The sequence below is a fragment of the Anomalospiza imberbis genome, chromosome 12 (genome assembly GCF_031753505.1).
Source record: "Anomalospiza imberbis isolate Cuckoo-Finch-1a 21T00152 chromosome 12, ASM3175350v1, whole genome shotgun sequence".
Lineage (NCBI taxonomy): Eukaryota > Metazoa > Chordata > Aves > Passeriformes > Viduidae > Anomalospiza > Anomalospiza imberbis.
Genome location: NC_089692.1, coordinates 11,508,526 through 11,527,764, shown reverse-complemented (window position 1 = coordinate 11,527,764; position 19,239 = coordinate 11,508,526).

The window sequence follows — 19,239 nt, the reverse complement described above, 5'->3', positions numbered from 1 at the left end:
CCCCAATCCTCTTTCCTTCACTCCTTATGGCCTTTGCATACAGGTGAGCCCTGTGCAAGCTCAAGTCCTCTGTGTACCCAGCTCTACCACAAGTGGTTTTGTCAGAGGCTGTCCACACCTGTGAAAGCAAAGAGAGGTTTACCCTGATCATACAGTGATTTTTTTAGCATTTGGAATGGAATTTATCTCTATTTTACTAAAGAGGTGAAGTGGATGATCTCTTATTTTCCATCAGCATTGTATTCCTGTCAGCTTGCACAGACTGAGCAGTACCTTATGAACCATGTAGTCAGCAACAGAGCTTATGCTGTATTTTTGTATTCCAGCAATTGTCTGATATTTTAAAAATCTATGCTCAGTTTTTACATAATATAAGTAGAAATCTCTTCTTGTTGAAATGTTTGGGTGTTTCTCTGTGGGATGGATGGATCTCTGTATGGGTGGGTGCAGCCTGGCAGGGCTTTAGAGGAGACTTCAGAAAATAAAGGGAATTGTACCAGACTGAGCCCAGCCACCTTTGACATTTCCTTGCTGGATTTATAGCCACTAGAGGACTATGAGTTGTGTGCTTCTTGTGCTGCTGTGTAGCATCCAGACCAGTTATGTTGCTGTAAACACAGAATATGGCACAAACAAGCAAAGTAATACCAGATATGATGGACAGATGTCCCATACTAGTTCCCAAGCCTGTTGGTCTGTGAACTAAGGCCTCTGGTCTGCAGTGTTGGGAAAATGGGAGCAGTAGTGGTTCTTAGTGTTTCATCACTGATCAGCTGATCTGATTCATCATCAGTGTGATAGAAAAATGGGTTTGACATGAGAAATGTTTATTGGTCAGTGCTATTCCACAATACTTGTGCTCTGTCAGCTGTACCTCTCCTGTTTTAGGCGTTATGAAATATTTGTTGTCTCAGTGTTCACTACATGGAAGGGAAAACAGGGGCTCCTCCAGTGATTGATGAGATCACAATCTCCACAATTTTTTAATTTTCTGGATAGACTGTGTTGAAGAGGAGAATAACAGAAACTTGTGTTTCTTTGTTAAGTGTTCTGATTTTATGATGCAAAAAAGGGATGCTACCTAAGCTTTGTGGAATTTTGCAATTCTTCCTAGAATTTTGCTTGATCTTATTGGCGGGAGAGCAGGGGTCGTTGTCTATTGCCTGCAGATGTTGGATCTGTTTGAGAGTGTGTGCTGCTAACACCATGTTTACTTCAAGGTCATGGGTGCATGATATTCAGGGAGTTTTAAAAGATGGCAAGAATATCCTGACAGTTAGGTGGGATGGAGGATATTTCTTAGCTGTGGACCTGGGAAGGTTGGGGTGGAGGGTAAGAAGGCAGCAGAGTGTTTCAGTTGCTCAGAAGGTTTAACTGTAGTCGCTTCAAATCTTCTTTTGCTGATCTGCTGAAGATTGTGTAATCTCTCTAGCATGCAGATGTTGAACAAAAGAATATTACTGTTACATCCTTAATCTGTCTTTCCCTCTTCCCTTCCTTCCTTGTGATCCACTCCCCATTCTCCTGGGAGTTGAAAGTATAAAATGGAATTTGCAAAAAGGTGCATTTCTACTTTCCAAGAACTAATTCTCTGCAAAGAGATTATCTGTATTACTGGGAAAAGCTACTGCTCATTAGATGTCTTGCTGTAGATGCAGTTTAAGGCGATAAATAAAGAATTGTGGATCCCAGCACACAGGAATATAATTAATCGGGTATTTGCTTTAATATGACCACGGAGGGATTTAACAGGAGATCAGCTGTGTTTAGTAATTTCACTGATAGGTTCTTCCTTCCCTAGATGAAGGATTCTACCTTTTTCTGGAATCTCAAGCTATGCCCTGATTTACATAATGTAGGGTATTCCTCTTGTATAACATAGAATAGAGGACACAAACAGGAAATCAAGAATTTTTAAACTATGCAAACATAGGGGCAGTTTAAATCTCTCCTTTTTTTTAACTAAATCAGAGTTGTACTATATTTGAAGGGAAACACCTGAGCTTTTGAAGCAGATATAAGATAATACCGTGCCTTACTCAAACCAAAGTCCTGCTGAAGTCAAGAAATGAGATATTCATGCCATAAAAGTGGGAAGAAGTGGTTTAGTCAACTGTTGAATAATAATCTGTCTGTAAAGGTGCTATAAATACAGCCATAGAAGTGGATGAGATGGTCATACAGGCATGATGAATTTCAAGGATGGTCCTTAGAGCAGCAAATTTTCATTCCAGAGTAGTTCAGCAGGCACTGGAAGTATCCCAGTGCAATGCCTGTGAAATGGTAGGTGTCTCCAAAGCCTCAGCAAAGCACTGCTCCAAGCCCTGAGATTGAACCAGGGAAAGCAGAGTTTCCTCAAGGCTCATATGTGAGCATTTAGGCCCATGTCTCTCTCACCCTGTGTGAGCACATGTGGTGCTGGTGTGTGTGGGGGAGAAGAACCCCTTTTAATGAGTGGCAAACCATCTATCTGGACAATTTGCATGGATAAGCACAATCCATCATAATACATCACCAAAGATTAGCCTGCTTATGAGACTGACGTGTTTTGAAAGGAACACACCAAAGTGAAATTTATTTTCACACTCCTAAGTCTGTGGCTTTGATCAAGGAAACAAAGCATGATGTTGTTTTAAGAAGACACTAATGACTGAAAAAGAAGTGATGTGTTTAAAAATATTGGTCTGCTGTGGGTAATGGTTGCAGGGTTTGCCACCAGCTTCCCATTAGTGTTTGAAAAACTCCCATGCTAAACCCTGCTGCACAAAGCTAGCAGAAATTTTAATACTTATATCACTGATTAAACTAGTGCACATGTCTATGAAAGACTTCTTTTTTTAAGAACAACAAATATATTTCATATTGCTTGCTGCAGATTACAAAACCTTAAGATCTACAAGCATCAATGAACAGTAAAATATATGGCCAGATGATTGACAGGACAAGAAACAGACAGGTATTGTGTGTAATAGGCTAAAACCAGCCTCTGGAAAAAACATGAAAAATGGAAATTAAAACAACAGAAAAACAAAGAGCATTTCAAAATTGCCTTAATTCAATTTTTATTGCTTTGCACATGATGTTACTCAGCCAAAAGCAAGTGAAATATTTTATGAATTTAACAGTACACTTCTGTATTTGTATGCTCATGTCTTTTATTCTTTATCAAAGTTAAATGGGAATGTAAGTGTTGACTGTGATATCATTCAGGCCATGTCTCAAACACATTTGAAAAGTTAACTGGACCAGTTTGCTTGCAACTGATGGTTATATGAAGCCTTTAGTATTTTTATGAGCAAGTAAGTCTTAAGGATGGGCACCTGCTGCTCAAAGGAGAAACTTTTGATTTTTATGAGATCATTGGGAAGAGAAATGTAATTTCCCCATTGTGACTTTTGAATGAATATTTGAAAATCATTCCTTTCTACCTGAGCTACCGTTAAATGCAGATTGCTTGGGTCTTTATCTTGTCTGAAGTTTGGGTTCTGTAGAGGCAGTCTAGTTGAAAGGAATGGGTGAAATGAAACTGCTTCCTACTAATGTTACAAATCTGAACGTTTCCCTCTGTCTAGCTGTACTTGTGCATTCCCACACACCATCATGGCTTATTTTTTTTCTCTGACTGCCCTCTGTTTTTCAAGCTAAGATAGTCAGCTAAAAAAAAATTGAATGGTGAGTTGCATGTCTTGAGGAAACAATGGACTGTGTGTTAGGAGGCTTTTCACTGGTTTCATAAGTGTACTGGATGGTGTGCCCTTTCAGAGCACTGGAAACATTATATTTTGTGGTCTCCATGGAGTAAACCAAACCCCTTTACAGTGAGTAACAAAGTGGACATGAATAAGCTTTATAGGGATCATTTGAATTATTACAGCATCTTTCATAGTTAGCATTGTCATGAAGCCATAAAGACTAAAGCCTGCACAGACACTGCTTTATTAGAAAAATGCAGCAAAATGTAGTTTGAACAAGTAGCCAAAAATAATGTGTAGCCTTTTTGGAGCAGGAAGGTGATCTTCCTCCCTTTGTCATTCACTGCTTTTGGTCATGTCATGCCAAAACATTGCTCAGCCATCAAATGTTCGAATTTCGTTGTAATGTCTGTACAATCATCCCTTTTGGATTGCCCCTGCTGGTATTATTTGTCAGAGAAATTAGTATTCATGTGATGTCACTAATCTTTCTGCAAATCACATCTATATTTCAGTGGTACATAAATAGTTTTCCTGCTCTGTATCCAAGCACTGATCTGGATGTAAATATAGAAGACTGGGAAGGGAAGGTACAGATTGTCACTGCTGTGATCAGCAGCGAGTTCCTGCCATAACTGTTTCATCCTGAGTTCAGTACACTCTCTACCTGTGTGTCAGCAGTGTTGTAACTCAGTTCAAAGGTGTAAAACTTCAGGAGAAAAGTGGGCAACCACAAGACTGTTGACTTTTTTCATCTCTGTCAGTGGGCCCAATATTGTCTTTCTACAACTGTTCTCTTATTGATGTATGGCTTCACACTGGGTACATAATCATGTCCATTAAAACACAGATTCAAGGATAGGGAAATTGCTGTGAAAGTGGTGAAAAAAGACATTTCTCTCTGGGGGTTTGTTTGCTTTCTGGTTTATTGACCTGGGTGTCTCATTTGTTGGGTTCCTCTAACCATCTGTATGTAACTTGTACATTCTGGTGGGATTAAAAATGTGAACTATGTGAATTTTTATGACTTGGATGGATAGTTGCTGAGGTGCTGACTGTTCTGGATGGCAGATGTAGCACTAAGACTAAGGAGGGGCTTTTGGCAATATTCAGAAAGGCGCGTTTGCCTGGCGCTCGGTATAAAAGCAAACATGATCACAGGAGGAAAGACTGCCAGAAAAGCAACATCTTAACATCTGTCCCATATAAAATACCTTATTTGTCCTTCTGTCATACAATGTTTGTTTTCTGGTTTCATCCTGTACAACTGCAAAGCTCGTAGGGAATCTAGAGTTTCATGAATATCGGTGTTTAAAAGCTCATATCTGTTTCAAGAGTTCTATATTCCCAGCTAACCAGTACTTTAACTTTTGAATTTTTTTAATTTTATACCTAAACCAGTATGAGATATTAATTCATTTTTCACTGACAAACAAGGATATTTTTATTCTTAGTAATTAAGGGCTGATGTTTCAGCCATACTAATTGCTCCTTCTGTTTTTGAGACAGGCTTGGTGGTTTGTTTGCATTTGAAGCTTCTAGTATCTGAAAATATTTTCTCACAAAATTATACACACAGGTCTATATACATAAATATGTCAAACAGCTAATTGTTGCTTTTTAGTCTGTATGGGTCACCACTAGGGCTCACAAAGAATAGCTAAAACAACAAAATCAAAGCATAATTTTTCTGGGACTTCTGCTAAAATATATATATTGATGCTTGCAAATCAGAAGGTTGGAGACCATTAAAGGAATCTTTTTGCAATTGCCTAGAAAAATCACATGTCTGTGGCTATTACCTGGACACTCAGTTCTTCTCCTGTGACAAACTGAATCTCTAGCAGCAGCCAAGTGTCTGTAGATGGCCTCACTGGGAAATGAGAAAGGATGATGCTTTTTCTTTCTGACTTTGCCTTTGCTGAGCCGAGGTCAGTGTAAATTATGTCCAATTATATCTGTTGTGCCTGGAACATTAGAAAAATTGTCATTAGTGGTACAGTGGAAATAGCAATCTACTCATGATTAGGAGGTGATGCTGCTTAGTCCAGAAGCGACCCAAAAGTTTCTGTTCATAATGGTGAAAAAATTAATCGTTATGAAAACTTGAAAAATTTAAAAGGTCATCTTTTTTATAGACTTATGTAGTCTTTTTGTTGTTATTCGTTTGGACTCTGAGTGTTCTGCAGAAGGTATCTCTGAAATATATAAAACTGTCATGTGTTACTTTGTTGCCATTTTTTTTTTTTTTTGTAATTAGTTCAACATGGCACAAGACCTCTCAATGACCCTTGGTTCTGTGTCACAGATTGCACTTTGTATGTTTATATGAAATACCAGGATAAGAGTCAGCCTGGGAGCACTTTGGTGATTTTCAAAGCAGAAAAGTCTCTGTAGGGGCAAATGTTTGTGATAACTACAACTTTATTAAAACTTTTGAAGGCAGTGAATAAAATGAGACTGCAGAACTTCATCAGTGACTGAATTTTTCCCAGTGGCTGGGAAAAATGTGCCTGAAAATATAATTCTAAAAAGATTCAGGCTTGGTTTTTCATAGCATTAAACCTTGTTTTGTTTATTATTTTAAGGCAAAGTGAGTGTAAATCTGTTGGTCCAGTGTTTTGTAAAGGATAGAGTGTGACGTGAAGCCAAGGTGGGTGCAGTTTTCTCCTACTGATTTCCACATTTTTGGTAGGTGATTGTAAGAGGGAGGAACAAACAATATAGATAAACATGAAATCATTGTTTAAGGTTGTAAAATCAAGTTAGCAGATCAAGGTGTGGTGTAAAAGTTAGGAATATCTGAAAGACTGATACTGAAATGATGCCTTCTGGTGAGAGGGCTTAAAGGGGATGAAACAGGTTTCAAATAAAACAAAATTTTGTTTTGTTTATTAAAACAATTTAAAAGGGATCCTTTTAACATTATCTTTGAATTGCATTAAACTGAATCAATTTGCTCCAATAGAACTTTAAAGCTCAAGTTCTTTAGGTCTCAAAGTCCCAGACTTAACCTTGGTTCCACTTTCTAAATCTTAAAATCTTACCTTTGACACTGGGCATATAAAACTTCATAGATAAAAAACAGTTGTGTGTACTCACTAGTTACTCCAGTTCTGGGATCACTTTGAGGAGGAGGCTGCTTCTGAAAACACATGATGATCATATCATCATATGATCATGGTTTGGGAGCAAAATTCTCCATTTTCTGGGCAAGGAGAGACTTGAAGAGTGATGAAAAAGATGCTAATAATGCAGTTCTGGATTTATCTCTTAGCTTTCCTGCAGTTGTACTAGTTCAGCATTGGCTGATCCTTCAGAAAACTTGATTTCTCCCCACAGTAAAGCTTTATTCTTACTTAATGGTACAGTCTTTCCTGCATCATAAGGTCATGATGCACCATTTTCATAATAACAGAAGCAAAATTTAATGAGAATTTATATCCTGTTCAGATATTCTTTTGAATAACTCATTGCCTCTTGTTTATCTTTGGTATAGTCTTTTAAGTTACAGATTACAGCTGTGCAAACCATTTTATTTGGGTGTATTTTGTAGTTCATAATCTTCATGGAATTGTATTTGTGAATTTCTTCCTAGTTTTTACTGCTTATTGTCTCCTTTAAAGACCTGAACCACTTCTTTGCTTTGAAATGTGTGTCATCAGTAAGATAATTAATTAATTGAAAGTCTCAAGATAATATTCCAAATTTTACTGAAGGTCATGTAAAGGAAGGGAAAATTTTTTTTGGAGAAACACCAGGTTTCTATTGTTGGCCTTGTTCCAGAATTTTTCTCCTGAAATACATTCCAGGAAAATCCTGCAAGAGAAACCCTATGCCTACCAATTCAGAAAACTTGAAATTGATGGGTTTAGTCATTAGCTCCCAGCCTGATGACCTGGGAAGAGGTGGCTGAATGTCGAACTGGTGCTGGAAATATTTCCTCTTTGAGCAGTAGATGTGTTCTTTAATAAATTAACAGTCAGCCTTGAAAGAAAAGTATATGAAGCATGGTCAGTGAATTAATAAAAATTAAAAAGAGAAATGGTGTTGAATATTGAAACTCAAAGCTAGTATTTGTTCTCTTAAATTTGAAGTCCACATGCCTTCAGGCTGTGGACTACATCATAATGTAGTTTTTCATGGTCCTCTCCCTCTCACTGGCTAACTCATGAAATCCCTGTGACAGCTGTAGCTGTGGATTAATAGAAAAGTAGGAGTTGGAAAGTATTTAAAGTCTTTAGCTGCCTTTTTAATAGAATTTAGGAACCGGGAATTGGAGCTCTCCAGAGACAACAGTTTCAGAAGTTTGCTGTAAAAATGGACTACGTAAGGAAATTTTGTCACTGAAACGGTTTATTAAGAAGTAGCAATCAGTTCTATTGGCAGGCACAAAATATAAGGGTTTCATGAGATACGGGACAGGAAGTTGGTTTTTTTTCTGATATACTTTACAATGAAAACTTAATTTAATTTTTTATTTATGTACTAGTATTCATTCCTGAACTCTTACAGTTTCTCTCATAACCAAAGTATCATACATCATTAAAACAAAACCTTATATTATTCCTTAATATTCCTTATCTTTCAGAATTGCATGATTTTGGCATCTAAATTTTGCTGGTAATTTTTACTGAAATCTCTGAAATATTACAGAGGATGCATTTTAGCTTCTTGCTTCATATAATGTCAATATATTTACCATCTTTTTAAAAAGTAAAGCATTTGAACACATTTATAATCAGTCCTAACAAGAGCACTCATTTCTGTTTGCTTTTAGTTATTTAAAGCTTTAAAATACTAAAATTGAGAATGTTTTAATATATGTATATAAGATAAAACCTCCCCACCAAACCCAGCACCTAGATGATTTCAGTGGTGAAAGTATCTGTCAGAGATTGCTTTTCAAATTTCTTGAAGTTCCAGAGATTACTGGGGACTAAACAAATAATGGGGTTTAATTTCAGTTTGCTGGTTATTCTTGATGATAAAGTTGGAGAAATTAAAAAGTCTAATTTAGATCAAATTACACATTTTATAGGACCAATGTAAAGAGACTGGTTTTAGTTGAAGATTTCGTTTTAAAGAAAGCTTCAAAACAAGATAATTTCAAATTTTCTGTATGAGATACTGTATTTTGAATTCTGTGCTGAATTTTCAGAAAGCAGCAGTGTGGACTACAAAAAACACCGGGAACAGGACATAAAGAGTGTCTTAGGGAATTTGGGCATTTTTGGGAGGGGAGGAAAAGCCTGACAAAGCACACCTCACCCCAAGGCTGTCGTTCTGCCAGGCATTAGCATTATTTATGAATAATGAGTCACCCTGAGAGCAGATGCTCTTTGGTACCAGTGGGGCAGTGAGTTGAGCACCTGAGGCCTGGTTTTGAGGCTCCTGTGCCAAACTGGCTCCTTGCAGGTCCTGCCATCACCAGCAATTTTGCAAATTCTTCTCTGGGGAAGGCTAGATTTCACAGGGCTGCTCAGGGAGCACCCTGAGGTTTGCTTGCCAAACAGAAAAAACAGTGGCCCTGAGGGGCCTGTGGTACACCCAGAAGTCAAGTTACATCCCTTTATTCCCACCCTCAAATCTCGTCTACTTTGCCTCTGACTTCTGTCCCAGTTTGAAGCCTCCCTTGTGGAGGTGGGAAATTTAGGAACCCATTGAGCACCTTGAATTTTGTTAACTAGGGTTTGTCACGTGGAAGCTGGTCATGAGCTGCTTAAAGTGTGTAGGACTCTAATTGGTAGCTTAACAAGTCAACAGTGCTTTTTTGCAGTTACAAAGTAGCTGCCAAAATCTCATAAATGACCATGTTAGTCACATTTTTTTCCTTCTTCAGAAGGAATATTTCTTTCTTTTATTAATATAAAACCACAATGTCATTATGTCACCCATGCATCCACTGTGTAATTACTCCATTTTAAAGATAAATCCATTGTCTTAGGATGCATCCATCATGGATGTCACCTTTAGCACAGAAGGTGAGACACTAAATGGACACCTTTTACTAATATTAATTTCTATAGAGTCATCAATTGCGAATAGACTATCCATTGTTCTCTTTGACAGAGACAGGCCAATGACAAAGATTAAATTTTCTATTTTTGTGGAAGCGAGGGATCTGCTTCGAAGAGTGCTCTGCGAGATCTTTCTTTTTTGGCCTGAGTATATTACATTAATCTACAGTTTGTTCATTTTAAACACTGATCAATTACAGCAGAAGATTGCAGGCTGCATGTTCTTCATTGAAAAGAAAGGTCAGAATTGGAGAAGCTTTGATTTTCCCTCTGAAAGATTTCAGTCAAAAAGAAAAGAAAATGCCTGGTTTTGTCTCTTGCCTGCTGTGTTAATCTGACACTCAAGGGCTCTTTCTGGATCTTCTGCCAACCTTATCTCAGATTCTCATGCAATTTAAATGACAATTTATAGTGCTCATTTAAATTATGCAGGAGTGTTATTCTCAGAGTGTACTGAAGGTACATCACTGGAAACTTGCTAGAGCCAGTACAGGAGCCATCAAGGCCCCAGTGCCTTTAGGAACTAACAGGCACTCTTATGTTATTTCCAGAAGCATCTGACCTTTTTGGGGGAGTGGGGGTGTGAAGGCAGGCATGCTGCATGTGGGCTTACTTTCTTTTTGTTTTATCTTGGTGCAGTGAGTGAGAGTGGCATGTCTGGATCCTGTGATATGGGAGAAACTGACACGGGATGAATCAGACAAGTAGCCTATGAAGTTATTTCCCCATTCTATCTGGATAAAATATATCCAGATAGATATATCCTGACTATATCAGGGCACCTGGGGACATGGCTTAGTGGTGGGCTTGGCAGTGTTAAGTTCACAGTTGGACTCAATGGTCTTAAGGGTCCTTTGCAACCTAAATGATTCTATGGCTATGTTTGGTATTTGATAACTGTTTAAAGTTAGATTTCTATGTTGTCTCTGGGAGAATTTCAGTGCTGTACAGAATGATTCAGAAGCTGGATCAGAATACTGCATTATTGTCTTAAATCCCTTGTGTGTTCATGAGAAAAAATAGAAAGGATAAAATCCTGGTTTGGGAAGGTGCTTCAGTGAAAAACAGTTCAGTACCAGCCTAGGCTCAAGGAAGCATGGAAAAAAATCCAAATGTTGTTGCAAGTATCACCTAAATTAGTGGGCTTTTGGAAAAACCTAACAAGCTACTTTGCTGTCTATTTATGCAGCATGTGCCTTTACAATAGGCATTTTAACAAACACCTAACCAAGTTTGTAAGTAGCTTTGCTATCAAAGAAGAGTAAACAATAATGTAATTGCATGTTTCCCTTCCCACCAGGTGAATGGTTTCCATAGCAAACTCCATAGCTGTTCCTCCATGTACACTCACTTTGTGTGTATCTTCTGGCACTAGGAAAAGAAAATGTCTCTTTTGGCTTTTATGGTCCAAAAAAAAGTATTTCCAGCTCATAAAGTTAGTCACACTTGCTTAAAGGTAAAAATATTTAAGAGACAAAAGATCTATGTTTTGATTGCAGAAAATGGCAGGGGATGAGAGCCTTGGTCTGCAGAATCAAATGAAGACCACAGTTACAAAGAGCAGTGGCCCAGCCCTTCCTGCAGTGGTGCTGTGGGGGTTGCTGTATGATTTTTCTTTGTTTGGCTGGGTATCTTTGCGTGGGCATGACATTTCTGGACAAGGCATGAGAAATTGGACCTAATACAGGTTATAATGCTTCCCTGGTGAGTGCTGCACAGTAAATTTGGGCTTTGTCATCAAGACTTGAAGTGCACATACTCTGTTGAACTGAAATTTATTTTGACATCTAGTTTACTTAGGCTTTACAGAGAATGCTAAAGTTAAATCTCAGGATAATCCCAAGTATTTTATTTTAGGAATGTTAGGAAATTGTTCTTTTCCTTGTCCAAAAATACTTATACATTAAATAGTACCTATAAAAACAGACTCCTTGTGAATTTTTTCCGTTGTTTCTAGTGGAAGTTTCATGTTCTGCTATGTGAAGGTAGTACATGTAATAGCTTGGACAGGATGATCATCTTCTGAAATATGAGAAATTTTGTAGCAGACTGTTGGTTACTTGCAGTCTGTTTTGTAGTAAGTAAATCTGCCCTCTTCTTGGTGTTTTAAAATATTCATCAGGCTATTTTAATGACTTGGAGTATTCTTCATGTATCTGTGAATTCCTGAATGCTTTTGTAACTGCAGTCTTCTTTCTTCTGACTTTCAAATGCATTTTAAAAGGGGTTATTTTTCCATTCATACAAATCTCTTCATTTGTTAAGGTATTCCATTTTGGCACTAACATTTTTTATTCACTAACCACTAGCTAATGTGCTATCCCTAACTTTGAAAGTTTTCAAAAAAAATAGTTCTACCCTCACTACACTGTATTTTTTCTTTTGTCCTGTCCTGTTCTGGTATTCTTCTACAGCAGAGACCTACCAATGTACAGAAAAATGTGAAAGATTGCTATAAAAGAAATTGCATTTTTATAATATCAAAGACACAGTTATTGAAGGAACCCTATGTGAGAAACAGGAGAAAGATGTCAGAGGGTACTTTTTTAAAGGTCTCTGTTGTATCAGGACATATGTTTATTTCTCATATACATATTGAAATGAGAGGTAACACAACCAAATTATATATTAGGCTTAGATTGAAATAGTGGCACTTTTTTAGTGTCATTACTTTAAAATGCTGACATAAAATTTAATTTGATTAACAAAAATTAGATTTATCAGCAATTTTAATAGTTTCCAGGCCTAATGCAGATTCTTACTCATTCCAACTGTTTCTATTTATTTGCATTTTGTTTAAGGAAATTCTGGGACACAAAAGGGACAAACATTGTCCAAAATTTGGTATTCTAGACATCTGCTGCACATCAACAAACTCAGTGTGCATGGTTTTCAGTGTGTCTGGCCTTTTTTCTATAATAATTTGTGTAGTTGTTAGGGAAGGAAAAATACATTCTGGAAGGACTGCTGTTTCCTTTTGACTGGGTGACCTACAGTGGACAACCACCATGAAAGGACATTAGTCACAAAGTTGGCTAGGAACAGTATTTTATTAGAAGAAATAAAAGAAAAAGGGCTCTACTTAAATGTGGATCTTTTCTTTAGTCCTAATTAGAACCACAATCCATCATGCTGGAAAGTTTCTATTCATTTTGGTGATTGGGGACATGACAAATGAATCTCAGAATAAATGGGATGTCAAGGCAGAGCAGGAGATGGATGTGTTCTGCATGGGATGAATGTAATAAGTACAGTTAATGTTGGCAACCAGCCAGTCCCATTGCCTCATGCTGGGTGAGTTGCCCCAAGGCTCTGACCAGGGGTAATCCACCAATAAATGATTCCCCTCATCTCCCATTTATTAGAGAGTGAACACCTTGTCAAAGTTCGTTTTCTGTTTTCCTAACTGTCACTTTGCTTCAGTGATGGCAACTAATTGAATATTAGTTAATTGTTTCTAATAAAATGCTGATAATTAGATAGCTTTTTCATCTTCCTGGCCTAGCTCCTCTCTTTAATTTCACTTCCCTTTCAGTAGCCTCTGTTTCTCACACAGCCACGTCGAGATTGATTATCTGCAGTGAGCGAGAGGCCAAGCAAGAAACTTCATTTAAGATTAATTTCAGGGAAAGTGTTTTACAATTTTTCTAAATTGAATTTAGTCTTAATTTTAAAGTGTTAGGGGTTGTATGTCTTCAAAGGTTGCTTTTGGATAATTTATTATGTAGCAAGTAATCAAACCTACCCTTGAACTAGGATGCTCAAGATGTTGATAGGCATTCCTTGGATTTAGCCATGCTGACAAGCCTGGTTTTGCTCAAAAGTGTTGGGCAGACAAGGGAGGCATTCCCTGGCATATATACTAGATTGCCAGTAATTTATTTTATTATTAAGCAATTCCAAGAAAATACTGTCTTTGCCTCTTTGTGTCAGTCTCTTCAGTCCTGTGCTCCTCAGTCACCTTTGGCAGTTACAGTAAGAAGAGGACACATGGACGGTCTCCCCTAAACACTTAAAACCAAGTGTGTGATAGCTGTGTATGTTCATGCCAATACCAGATCAGCAATTGTCTTCCTTACACCAGCCTGGGAAAGACTCAGATGTATCTTCAAATGTATTTGAATTGTAGTCTGTTCTTTGAATCCATTAAAAAAACAACCTCCAAAATCTAAAACCTTTTTGAATGCTGTACTCAGCTGTTTCTCAGGAAATACTTGCAGTAACTTGCTGGCTGTCTGGCTCACACCATGTGTAAAATGTGAGGGATTCCACTAATTTCAGATGAATCATGATGTCTTGCACAAGTGCAAAGCTGTCCCAAGGGACTCTTCTCTGTCTTATCTGGAGTAAACCATGATATAACAAATATATTCCAATTCAATGTGCTCACAAACTAAGGATAGTACAGCTGTAAAAATGATGGCAACAAATATTTCTGCAGCCTGGTGGTGGGGATATGTGTGTGCCTGGTAAGGGTAAAAAAAAAAAAGGCAGCAAAACATACGGAATTTGTATTATGTTGGTGTTTATTTAGCAAAAGGGGAAAGCTGAGAAAGGCACCCCTAAGATCAGTTCCACCTTAGCCTCTATCTCTCCTCACACAAAACCAGCTTTATTTGTTTGTGTTCCCTTGGGGAGGGGATGAAACTGTATCATGATGCTTCTTTCAGTCATTGACTTGTGTGAAGATATCAGGGGATAGATATTTGTACCATGGCAAAATGCTGAGCAGCTCAGTGTAAGAACTGCTGAGTTGGAAAAAGAAGCTGGAGAAGGATGAAATGAATACTGAAAATACAGAAATGAGAAAATGGAACATAATGCAAGCAGAATTAGAGTACTTGGAGTCTGTCCTAAGATATTCTGGGCCAAGTTTGTCCCTTCAAGCAAATAAAACAACCCCAGGGAGCAATTTGGCCTACCATGCATGCATTTGGATTCTCTGAGGAGAAGCAGAATAACCCAATTGCACAGAATGATAAAAACTGTAACAGCTTTTACATCCTATCTTTTGCTCTAAGAGATGCTGAATATAATATATGGATCATATAGAGTCCTTGTTAAAATCAACCTGATACATTTTGACTAGCTTCACAATGTACCAATTATTTAAAAACTCATCGAGAGAGAAGGTCAGATTCTGAATGAAGGTAGGTGGGCACTTGCCTTAAACCTGCCAGAAAAGTAGGTCTATAAGACTTTCTAAACTTTTTTCTTTTTTTTTTTTTTTTTTTTTTTTTTTTTTTTGGCTAGCAAGCCTATTGACTTGGCAGGAATTGAGGAATTGTATTGGCAACTTCCAAAAAATTCAGTGTGTTTCTTTAAGGGCACAGCCATACAGAGCTGTTGTTCATACAGACACATCTGAGACAGCTGTAAATTAGGAATGTAACCATAATGTCACAGAGCTCAGCATGGGACAACATGCTTGCCTGGCTTCTCAGGTAGGTTTTGCTGTCTTATACTGGCTGAAGTGTGTGTATGTATCCTCTGTCTCTGCTAAAGGGCATCAGAAGACTTTTGTCATAAGGGAAAAAATAAAAAGTCTGGCTCTCAGATTTATTCTGTATTGGAGAAGCTGAAAAGGTTCTCTGCTAAGTGCAAAGAGTGACCTATGCTGAATTTAAGAGAAGAGTGCAGATTTTTCCATTCCACTCTGGCTGAATATATACATAGAAAAATAAAAAGGAAATTGGTGAAAGACCAGAAAATAGTTCTCTAATTTTTCTTGCATATCCTAATCTTTCAATGGAGGTTATAGTTAACATTTTTCAAAGAAATCCAGTGCACATCAAATATGTAAGTCTGCAATCCTTACAGCACAAATGAAGAACCCTGTGTGCATGGTGAGCATACATATTAAAGAAGTCCAGCTGCCAAGGCTTATCGTTTGTAGAGGTGGAGATTTTATTACTTCCTGCAAACAGGATTTTCTTCATTAGCTATAACTAGCTATAGAGTTGGTAGGAAAATCACCTGTTGTCGTGAGGGTTTGTACTTAATGGCAAGATCTAAACATAGCAATCCACCTCAAGTAACTCTGAGCACAGTAACAAATAGGTCCTCCACTGCAGATAAGCAATACAAGCTGTGGAATCTGCTGTAGAAAAGACTTCCAGGAATATTCACGTTTTGGTCTTGAGCAAGTAGTCTGTTGCTTCTGATTTTTCACTGGAAACAGCTGACTGGTAAAATATTGTAATATTGTTTCAAAAAACCATGCTGGATTGCTTGTAGCCTGCTATCAGTTTACTCCACTGGCAGTTCAGTTTGCAGCACCTGTGATAAATGGGTGAAATTAATGATTGCCAAGTGCTGCCTGACTATACTTGATGTAAAGTGAGACGGGGTTTTTTGAAGTTCAGGCTGTCATCAGATTTTTTTTTTAATTTATTCCTCTATTTTTAGAAACTATGTAGCAGCAAATATGTGCCATGTACTGCAGGTTGATAGACAACTGAATGGCAAGGCTGTAATGGGATCTTTCAGTTCTTACTGAATAAAGTCTGTTTCCTTTTTATTGCTCTGATTATACCTATATACCAACAAGGCATGTTCAAAGCCTCCAGGAGCCTGCTATCATCACAGCAGAAATGTGTTTTCCCTTTACAAAAAAGAGAAGAATTCGGATTATTTGTAGGCTCATTCAATGCTTATGCTGCCTTTGTTTTTGAGCAGCCATTTGGAAGAAATGTCTTCCTGTGAAAGGAAATAAAATATGTAAATCTGTGCAAAATGTGGTCCCAAATCTGTTTCTCACCTCTTCACACCAGCGTGTGTAGGGGTGATGGGAGTGTTGGGGAGCTCAGGGAGAACTGTGCCCTTTCTGGAACAGTTTCTGCCCTGAAGAACAGGAACCTTTGCCCAGCTCAGCCAGTCCAAGGGATTTCTGCTGCATCACCTGAGGGCTGGAGCTCCCCACAAATGCCTGAGGTTGTGCCCAAACTGACATGGCATCACTGGCCATGAAATAACCACCAGAGGGGTTCTTTGTTTAAAGAAATATAAACAAATTTATCTTGAGATTAATTCTAATTCCTGATAAAAAATCCAGATAACAGGCATCTGGAGAAACAGTTGATTCCTCCTGCTCAGCTGTGTGATGAAGAAACATGTTCTTGCAATGGTGTAGATAAAAATTAGGTCCAGTAGGAAGATTTTACAAATATATATATAACAGCTTAGTAGTGAGTCATTCAAGATCTGTGAATATCCTCATTTAAAACTTGGCAGGTACAGAAATAGTAGTCTTTATAAACTGTAGCCCATCTTTCCCTGAAGGAACCTCATGAGAAACTGTAACGTTAATGGATTTAAGGGAAATCCACCCTGTTCCGTACCCCTTGATGTTTGGTTAGTGAAAAAGAGGGCTTTGTTTCCAGTCAATGCAAACACAGTAAGTTTGTTTGGCACTTTTGGGTTTGCTGGGAAGTTGTAGTGCTCGTGTGGGGAGAGGCAGAAGAGAAATGCCCAACATTGTGGTTCCCCTTTATAACTTTCTTTACAGACTGGGTAAATCCCTAGCAGAGATGATTCAGGCTTTGAGTGTGCAGGGTGTTCCTCAGTAGCTGAGAAATATGGGAAGCACCATTCCTAAAGCCAAGTGATGATCATGGTGCTTATAGATGAATGTACATTTCATAATCATCTATAGTCTGCAGCTGGAAAAATACAAGTATTGTAAAGTATTTAGAAATTATTACTGTTCAGGGATCATAAGACAAAGATTAGTTGTCTAAATCTGTCTCATAAACAAATTAACACAGTCCTGCTTTCTGTTCAAAATATGATTCTTGTTGGAAGGATTAAACATGTTAAATCCAGCTAGAATATGCTGTGATCATGTTTTTTAGCAAAGCTGCAATAATCAGACATTTACAACTAATAAATCGGTACTTTAATTCCTCTGCAATAAGGCTTTGAAATATAATCTGTCATTTCAGATTTATAGAACATGACTTTTCATAATTATAATTCTCAAATGCACATTACTAGTTATAATTAAATTCACTTTTAAAAAATCTGAAGCATTTTTGTGGATTATCTGCTCATATTATGTTCTAATGGTAAAATTAATGTATAATCTGTTGAATAAATTTGGTTAGTTCTTGGATAGAAAAATCTGCTCTACTATTGATCAAGTCCTGGAAACTTAGATAGGAAGAATAAAAATGTGTACAGTATATCTTAAGAGAGCTCTAACAAAGCCACATCAAACTCAATCATAGGCAAAAAAAGGGGAACTTTTCTTCATAAAAGAAAAAAATGAAAAGGTTTCAACTAATTAAAAAGAAATTTAAAAATATTAAACTAGAGCTTGGTTAGAAAAGATGTTAAATATTGGCTCTGGTTAGGGTGTAACAATGGATTAAATTATAGACTCATTCAAATGAAGAATGAATCCTTATTCATGGGAAAAAGCATATTTATTTGTGGGTGTTGGTTCAATAAAAGCCAAAGTGCATTACTTACTCAGCTTAATGTTTCTCATTAATAAGATACCCAAGAACCTGATGTATTTCTCGCCATTACTGTCAGAAACACACTATTATTTTACTAAAGCAGAAGTTCAGACTTTAAAAATCTCAGCTTTAAACTCAATAGGTGAGATCCCTGCTGCCGTAGAGCAGGAGCTCATGGATGCTCATCAGATGGTTTTTTCCCCTCACAGTGTGTGCTGCTTCTTCTGCCACTCCCCCATGAGTCAGCTGTAGGTGACCAGCACAGCCAATCCTTTAGATTGGTGTGTGCTGAATAATGGGAATAATTCCTTCTGTCAAATCCTTAAGTAAGAATTATAGAGGAGGTAACAATCTATTTCTGTAGCCTGAGGCAACTGGGACCATCGGAGGATCAAATCACCAGTGGGTTTGAGAATAGTCTCTTGTCCCCAGAGGGTTTGTTGCTGCTGAAAGGACATCTGAACTCCTTTCTGCTGAGGACTTGGAGCAGCTGTGTCTCTCTTCCGGCCTGAGCAGGCTGCTCTTCTCCCTGTGAGCACCTCTGCAAGTGATATTTGTCTGCTCATGAGCAGACAGCAGGCAAAGGGAGCCCCAGTCCTTATGACCTGCACAGGAGCTGAGCGCTGCTGTTTCCTGAGACCCGCAAGTCCTTCCCTTCCCATTTGCCCAGAATGCCACCATCATGAGACTTTAAATGGCCATGATATGCCAGCCTCTCCCATGAGGATGACAAGGTGGGATAAGCTGCTGGGGCACCTCCAAGGCCCATTCTGCACTCCCATGCTCTTTACAGGGCTCACTTTAATGAGTGTGATGTGGCCAGCATTTTCCATCAGCACACATAATTATCAAATTACTTCAGAACACATGAAGCTGTGCAGCTGAACTTCACTGTGCAGATCATCTTTCCCTTGGGGAACCTTGTGGGATAGGCCAAAGTCAAAAGGAAACTGAAGACTTAGAGATGAAATGTGCAGTGGAAAACAGGGAAAAACTGGTGTACGTGGGAAAAAAAGGTGTTGGGCTGAAGGATGGTAGTAGTTGTCTTTTACACTTCTGCGTAAG